The 9183-nt window shown below is 40.4% G+C and overlaps 1 long non-coding RNA gene across 1 annotated transcript; it reads left to right on the forward strand.

Moving 5' to 3' along the window:
* The first annotated feature begins 1775 nt into the window (after positions 1 to 1775).
* LOC311102487 lies at positions 1776 to 5881 on the forward strand. The gene is made up of 3 exons (XR_014610018.1): positions 1776 to 2146; positions 3691 to 3769; positions 5566 to 5881. It is a non-coding gene; the product is annotated as an uncharacterized lncRNA (long non-coding RNA).
* The last annotated feature ends 3302 nt before the right edge of the window (positions 5882 to 9183 follow it).

Genomic DNA, 9183 nt, shown 5'->3' on the forward strand with positions numbered 1-9183 from the left:
GGGCAACAGCTTCAAGTTTTAGAAGCAAGGCTATTCATGAGATTGAAAAACAGAAACAAATAAACCTGTTTTTAATTCAGTCATTTGAAAAGAGTGAGAGACAGACAGAAGAGAGAGAGAGAGACGTTCAGGTACTTCCTTAATAACAATACAAACATGCCTATAGCAATACATATCTCTCTGCTGAGACATGTTCAAGGTTGTCAGTTCCTGGTTTTGGACCTTCAACTGTTTCACCTCTTTTTTTTTTTTTTAAAGCCTTCATCTCCTCTTATTTAAAAAAATATATATATATTTAGCAGACACTCTTATCCAGAGCAATTGGGGTTAAGTGCCTTGCTCAAGGGCACATCGACAGATTTTTCACCTAGTCGGCTCTGGGTTTAGAACCAGCGACCTTTCGGTTACTGGCACAACGCTCTTAACCACTAAGCTATCTTCCTCAGGCTTAATTTCCTTTCCTGTGATCTTCTCCATAACTTTGAGAAAACACTTTATGTTGGAGTTGTCTTGAGATGGCTATGCATATTCATAACATGGGGCTAGTAGCATAGCGTCTCTCTCCATTGAATACAGGCGGTTGACGTCAAGAACCCTCATCGAATATTCAAAATCGGATTACAATAATGAGATGTATCCACCAATCCAAAGAAAGGATGGGCGGGAGCTATTCCGTGCCGCTTTGTGGACAACGACTCCCATTGTTAGGGCGGAGAGACATGTATCTTGTCAGTATATCAATAATCTTTGCTGCCCCTCTGACAGCAGGATGACAGCTAGCTAGCCACGGGACACTCTTTTCACGCCATTTCGCCCGGTGGGTGGTGCTGTACGTCACGATGGCCGTGGGTTTCAAAGTGGAACTCTATTCCACATCAAGTAACTCACGCCAGCAAGCAGTAAAATTAGATTTAAAAAAAACAGATAAAAATAAGAACTTGAGGCTGTAATCGCTACCAAAGGCGCTTCCACAAAGTACTGAGTAAAGGGTCTGAATAGTTATGTAAATGTAATATTTCCGTTTTTTATATTTTTGCTCAAATGTCTGAAAAACAGTTTTTGCTTTGTCATTATGGGGTATTGTGTGTAGATTGATGAGGGGGGGAAAAAACGACCTCAGACTGGGGCGAATGTTCACCTTCCAACAGGACAACGCAAGAGTGGCTTTGGGACAGGTCTCTGAATGTCCTTGAGTGGCCCAGCCAGAGACCAGACTTGAACCCGATCGAATATCTCTGGAGAGACCTGAAAACAGCTGCTCAAATTTCTAAAAACCAGTTTTTGCTTTGTCATTATGGGCTATTGTGTGTAGATTGATGGGGGGGGGGGGGGCATTTAATCATTTTTAGAATATGGCAGTAACGTAACAAAATATGGAAAATGTCAAGGGGTCTGAATGCTTTCTGAAGGTATGGTTTCTAGAACCATACCGAAGTTGAGAATCAATTCACGTTCAGATGTAGTATTTGGCTGTTTTTGCTTCCAGAGACATTTCACCTTTAAACAGAACATGTAAGGTTCTTGGGCTTTAAGGAGTAACGTTAGACTACTTTAGACCATTATTGGGCTAGGGTATAGGTCCTTGGGTAGGGAACAAATTAAAGTAAAAATACTAAATCCGTTCTGCAGTAAAAATCCAATAAATTCAATCATGTTGAAAATGTGGATGTGTGGAGACTAAAAGTAATTTTTTTCCATTTCAACTTGTTGTGGAATAAATAGGGAATTATTTAAGAAAAGTGCAAGGGTGCATATGGCTCTTCATCTCTCCGTCTTCCTCCTCCTCATCATCATCATCTCAGGTAATGGTGTCCTGATACTGTAGAACGCTGGCTAATGAGTCTATCTGAGAAAAAGTCCAATCGTAGTGACGGAGAGCAACCTTGGGTTAAAACAGGTCCATATAAAGCAATAGTTGCCATCTGCCAATGATGGGCCATGTATACGCAAACAGAAGCAGGAAGAGAGTTTAAGACAGTGATATATGAACATTAGGAAGTCGTCATTTTATTTGGTTTCTTGATCCTTGACACACACACACACACATAAATATTTGTGCATAGATACACCGTCACACACCCAGACTCAAACCCTCACATGGCTCTTCATCTCTCCGTCTTCCTCCTCCTCATCATCATCATCTCAGGTAATGGAAACATGTTTCTATGAAGTGATGAAGTCTCATGGTTCCTTTCAGTTTGCTTACTTGAAGTCAGAGACGTGGAGTTCAGGCTAGATCTGCGTAGGGCTTTAGCATGTATTTTACTGAGCAGTTCTATGCTTTAGAATGATGTATAGTCTGTAACATGTCTCTCAAAGGAAATATTCTTATTGAATAAATATATTATCTATATATATTTATTTTTACATGTTATGGTGTCCTTATTGTGAGGGCCATATACAGTGGGGGGAAAAAAGTATTTAGTCAGCCACCAATTGTGCAAGTTGTCCCACTTAAAAAGATGAGAGAGGCCTGTAATTTTCATCATAGGTACACGTCAACTATGACAGACAAATTGAGAAAAAGAAATCCAGAAAATCACATTGTAGGATTTTTAATTAATTTATTTGCAAATTATGGTGGAAAATAAGTATTTTTTTCCCCACTGTATTTAGGCTGCATCTGCAGACACAACATCCTAAATGTGCTGTTGTGTCTGCAGATGCTGGTCATTGGGGTCTTGTGTCTGTGCAGACAGGAAGTGTAATTGGGGTCTTGTGTCAGTGCAGACAGGAAGTGTCATTGGGGTCTTGTGTCAGTGCAGACAGGAAGTGTCATTGGGGTCTTGTGTCAGTGCAGACAGGAAGTGTCATTGGGGTCTTGTGTCAGTGCAGACAGGAAGTGTCATTGGGGTCTTGTGTCAGTGCAGACAGGAAGTGTCATTGGGGTCTTGTGTCAGTGCAGACAGGAAGTGTCATTGGGGTCTTGTGTCAGTGCAGACAGGAAGTGTAATTGGGGTCTTGTGTCAGTGCAGACAGGAAGTGTCATTGGGGTCTTGTGTCAGTGCAGACAGGAAGTGTCATTGGGGTCTTGTGTCAGTGCAGACAGGAAGCTCCACCACCATCCCATGCATCTTATCATCAACATTTAGAAAAGCTTGGGACTGGAAGGTTCTGTCTGCAAAAATATGATTTTTTGAGATCATTGGCTTTTTTAAAGTTCTGAACCCTCATTGGTTTGAATGGTGTCAGCAATTTTTTAGCTTGTATTCTTTTTGAACTTAACAACATGAATTGGGTTATTTTAGAGTACTGAACATTAAACAGAACAAGACTATGCAAATAACTCAATTTCGACAAATAAAATGCAGATAGAACCTCATAGTCCCACGCTCTCGATTTCTTAAACTCTGGTGTAAAAGGACGTTGCGTTTATTATGGCTTTTCTATAGTAAGCACTGCCCATCCTAGCTGTGAAATAATATTGTTCCATCTTCCCACTTCTGAATAACAGTTTGATATCTGAAGTTGCTCCAAATCTGTAACAGATGTCATTTTTCTAAGTATCACCCTGAAAATAATAGACCTTTTATTTCATGCTTTTACTTCCTCACATACATTTACATTGACATTTTTAGTCATTTAGCAGACGCTCTTATCCAGAGCCACTTACAGTTAGTGAGTGCATACATTTTCATACTGGCATAGACACCAGTCTGTGAAAAAACTATCATTTTGTTTCCTCTACAGTAATGTCAATGCCAACCACCGAAGACTCAACATACTTAACATCAGCGTACAGCATGTATACATCTGAAGACGTCGTTAGGTGAGTGTACATAAGCAATCAGAAATGTATTGTGTACATGATTTAATATGGGATTAATAACGGGGTCGATCCATTTCAGCAAGCCATGACACCCACCATTTCAGATTGTTCTGCAATCGTTTCTGTAGTTTGAAAAAGAGAAGATTAGCATTCCTAAAACGTTATTTTGATGAAATATAATTTGATCGCTGAGAAATTAAGCTAATTGATTGCACCCAAATTGACCATTTTAATTTACAGGATTTATATATTATTCAATAAATATAGTACCTAACATCTGATTTGGACCGAACTTTTTTTTCTAACAATAAGTAAGAATCCAAAGAAATGGTCAAAAGCCACCCACAGACCTCCCACATGCCATGCAAATCCCAACCCAACAACGAGTATACAGGATAAGTTCTCTATGTTTAACAGCACAGGAGGATGGTTGCACCTTAACTGGGGAGGACTGGCTCGTGGTAATGGCTGGAGCGGAATGGGTGGAATGGTATCAAACACATGGTTTCTAAGTGTTTGATGCCATTCCATTAGCGCCGTTCCGGATATTATTATGAGCCGTCCTCCCCCTCAGCAGCCTCCAGTGTTTGACAAGTAGTATGGAGCTGCGGCTCGGAGTATGGAGTAGTATGGAGCTGCAGCTCGGAGTATGGAGTAGTATGGAGCTGCGGCTCGGAGTATGGAGTAGTATGGAGCTGCGGCTCGGAGTATGGAGTAGTATGGAGCTGCGGCTCGGAGTATGGAGTAGTATGGAGCTGCGGCTCGGAGTATGGAGTAGTATGGAGCTGCGGCTCGGAGTATGGAGTAGTATGGAGCTGTGGCTCGGAGTATGGAGTAGTATGGAGCTGCGGCTCGGAGTATGGAGTAGTATGGAGCTGCGGCTCGGAGTATGGAGTAGTATGGAGCTGCGGCTCGGAGTATGGAGTAGTATGGAGCTGCGGCTCTGAGTATGGAGTAGTATGGAGCTGCGGCTCGGAGTATGGAGTAGTATGGAGCTGCGGCTCGGAGTATGGAGTAGTATGGAGCTGCGGCTCGGAGTATGGAGTAGTATGGAGCTGCGGCTCGGAGTATGGAGTAGTATGGAGCTGCGGCTCGGAGTATGGAGTAGTATGGAGCTGCGGCTCGGAGTATGGAGTAGTATGGAGCTGCGGCTCGGAGTATGGAGTAGTATGGAGCTGCGGCTCGGAGTATGGAGTAGTATGGAGCTGCGGCTCGGAGTATGGAGTAGTATGGAGCTGCGGCTCGGAGTATGGAGTAGTATGGAGCTGCGGTTTCTTCATCCTATGTCATGTATTTTCAGTGGATTTGGTTATATATATTTTTTTTTTTTCCCATGTTCAGAGAAATTAGTCATTGAAGTTTTTAGGTTTGTGTCCCATCCTACAACGCATTACCAGGTTCTGACCACTAGATGGTGCTGATCTTGCTATTGTTATTATATATTTTTTAAGAATACCCCCTCACAATGTTAAAGGGATAGATCACCCAATTTACACAATTACATATTGGTTTCCTTCCCCTGTAAGCAGTCCATGGACAAGGTATGACAGCAACCCATGCTTTGGTTCTGTTTACCTGGCCCCGGTTTCAAATGCTACCTATAATGGTACCTATAATAGCATTTTCGCGCTTCGTATCCAAATCTTCTAGAAGTAACATCATTGGATTAATTACTCAAATCAATTTTTCTGATAATTTAGGATGATTTTGAAAGTGTGTCCCCTATCTGCTTCAAACATTTTGTTGAAGTGCTGTTTGCCGAAGTGTCCTCAAAAAGCAATGTTATTCTTCAACAGATTACTCTACGGATTGGAGCGAGCACTCTTCTATCTGGTGAAAACCGTTAATATAGTGCTCTTCCTCCTGTGCACCATCATTGCTGAAATGAATTTCAGGTTTAACCGACTCCAAAATATAAAATTGGCACATGGTTTTATTTCTAGTTAATATTGTAATATTTTTTTGGTGTCTCCATAATATTGCTGGTCTGCAGAAATATATGGACAAACTGATTTTTAGTTTTGTTTAGCTCTTTTGTCACTGATTTAACTGATTTACCCGTGTTGAATTGTTTTGAATGACTAATTACCACTGTTAACCTACATAAATGAAACATGCATATTTTGCTAATAAAAACATTTTAAAGACACTTTAGGCTACTTTTGTCCCTTACCATTAGAGTATATTAGACTTTGATTTAATGTGAAGAGGAGAGGAGAGAAGATTATGTATAACCACCATTCGATGTTATTTGTCAGCCAAAACAGAACAAATTATATTTTTCATTTTCAAATATGCAAGAGTACACGGTACACAAAAACACAGAACAGCTTATTCTCTGAACTGTTACAGTTGAAGATATTTCCCAGTAATCTCTGAATAGAACATGGCTCCTCTCCACATGGTGGTAGAGAGGAGGAGGAGAGGAGGAGAGAAGAGAAGAGTATCGGCATGCACCGCTAGATGCTATTTGTCATTTAGCCATAAAATGATGATAATATATTGTACATTTGTTTTTCACACAGCCCTTACAAAAAAAAAGGGGCCACTTTTCTTGTAGGACAATTCCTGCAGGATCCTGTAGAAATCATGCAGGTAGTCCTTCAGGAAAACAATCCTGCAGGAATCCTGCAGGAATCCTGCAGAATATACACTGCTCAAAAATTTAAATTCCTTTATTTTTTTGAGCAGTGTATATCCTGTAGGAATAGGAAGTTGTTGGCTCAAATTCTTCAACTGATGATCAGGTGTAATGATGCTCAAATCAATATGTGGTGGTAAGAAGGAAACACCAACTCTTCGTCAAAGTATTAAGATTATTCTTTAGTTGATGCAATTGCAGGCAGAAGTTAGTACAGAGTACAATATTGATAGCTCTCCCCAAGTTCTGCGAGGTGTCTAAAGACATCCTGTAACTTATAAAGCCTCCCCAACCCTTCCCAGCGTGACTTCCCCTAACAACAACAGCTTAATACATCTACCTATCCCTGACAGCGCCAATCACCTTGTCAGTATTTTATAGCTTCAAAAACATGGGCTTGACCAATACTTGACTTCTCATAAAGAAACTACACAATATCATCTTGTGACATTTTAACATTTCATAAAGGAGAAGTAAGCGGCTTCTAGCTCGAGGAGATATTTTTGTGGTTCGGCGCCACGTCCTCTTTTCTTCTTCTTTGCCTTCTGTGGTAGACAATTCAATTCAATTATCGATTTAAGGGCTTTATTGGCATGGGAAACGTATGTTAACATTGCCAAAGCAAGTGAAGTAGATAATCAACAAAAGTGAAATAAACAAATATTAACAGAAAACATTACACTCAGAAGTTCCAAAAGAATAAAGACATTTCAAATGTCATATTATGTCTATATACAGTGTTGTAACAATGTGCAAATAGTTAAAGTACAAATGGGAAAATAAATAAACATAAATATGGGTTGTATTTACAATGGTGTTTTTCACTGGTTGCCCTTTTCTTGTGGCAACAGATCACAGATCTTGCTGCTGTGATGGCACACTGTGGTTTTTCACCCTGTTTTCTCACTGTTGTTTACAGGCCCTGTCTTAACTGGGGAGGACAGGAGAGAGATGAGAGGGGCAGAGTTCACAGGATGTAACAGCAGAAACTCTGTGTTTGTGTGACTATTTACAGGGCTGCTACTCTCTGTTTATTATCTATGCATAGTCACTTTACCCCTACCTACATGTACAAATTACCTGGACTAACCTGTACCTCCGCACATTGACTCGGTACCGGTACCCCCTGTATATAGCCTCGTTATTGTTATTTTATTGTGTTACTTTTCTGTTTATTTTTTACTTTAGTTTACTTAGTAAATATTTTCTGAACTCTATTTCTTGAACTGCCTTGTTGGTTAAGGGCTTGTAAGTAAGCATTTCACGTTAAGGTCTACACTTGTTGTATTCGACGCATGTGACAAATAACATTTGATATGATTTGATTTTGATCTGAAAACTACAAAGCACAGGTATTGTGGAGCCTTCCACACAAGGCTTCGTTCCAGATTAAAAAGTTAAAAATCTGACCCCCTGGGAAATGTAGGAAGCGAAGCAGAGGATGGGGTCATTTATTTATTAGATAAATGAATAAAAAGGGTAATTTAGGGTTAAAGGAAACGTTGCCCATGTAAGTGTTTTCTTTGTCTGAAAACACAGAAGAAATTTGTATATTAACACTCAACACACCTATACATTGACAAGAAAGTATGTAAACCTATACCTGATGTGAAGTTTATGCCCATCGTTCATCCTCTCCCTCAGTGCTGCTCGGATTGAATTTGGGGGGTATATCTGGAAACTTGTTTTGCACAGTTTCTACAAATCCAAATCGGGTCAAAGTAAAACATTTTATGAGTTAATAAATGGGTTTTGCCACTGGAAATATATTTTTTTTTTGTGCTGCATTGGGATCTAAACGTTTCCCTTACCAATTATCAGTTAGACTTTTCCCTCATCAAGGGCCAGCTTTGCTGAAGTCCCTTTATTGGCATTTCCAATTTGTCCAGATAATCCATGGGTAGCAATCACCTCCCTCCCAAACACAGCCACAGCCAGGTCTTTGAACAAGGCTGTGGTGGAGGCGCCACCTCTACCGCAGGCCAGCAGCGTGGCATTACTGATGCCCAAAGGGGTAATCCCCTCTGCTGATGGTCCTGGCTGTATAAATGTTAACGTAATCCTACACTAATATCTTAGCACTGCCCAACGTTAAAATATGACAAATACACTTTTTGACTGGCTAACTAAGCACTTACCTTTGTGGTTGGGCAGTGACCTGAGAGGCTGGAGGCCGGGGCAACAGCTTCAAGTTTTAGAAGCAAGGCTATTCATGAGATTGAAAAACAGAAACAAATAAACCTGTTTTTAATTCAGTCATTTGAAAAGAGTGAGAGACAGATAGAAGAGAGAGAGAGACGTTCAGGTACTTCCTTAATAACAATTTAAACATGCCTATAGCAATACATACCTCTCTGCAGAGACATGTTCAGGGTTGTCAGTTCCTGGTTTTGGACCTTCAACTGTTTCACCTCTTTTTTTAAAGCCTTCATCTCCTCTTATTTAAAAATATATATATATTTAGCAGACGCTCTTATCCAGAGCAATTAGGGTTAAGTGCCTTGCTCAAGGGCACATCGACAGATTTTTCACCTAGTCGGCTCTAGGATTAGAACCAGCGACCTTTCGGTTACCGGCACAACACTCTTAACCACTAAGCTATCTTCCTCAGGCTTATTTTCCTTTTCTGTGATCTTCTCCATAACTTTGAGAAAACACTTTATGTTGGAGTTGTCTTGAGATGGCTATGCATATTCATAACATGGGGCTAGTAGCATAGCGTCTCTCTCCATTGAATACAGGCGGTTGACGTCAAGAACCCTCATCGAATATT

Source organism: Coregonus lavaretus, assembly GCF_964263955.1.
Source record: "Coregonus lavaretus genome assembly, chromosome: 27".
NCBI classification, from domain to species: domain Eukaryota; kingdom Metazoa; phylum Chordata; class Actinopteri; order Salmoniformes; family Salmonidae; genus Coregonus; species Coregonus lavaretus.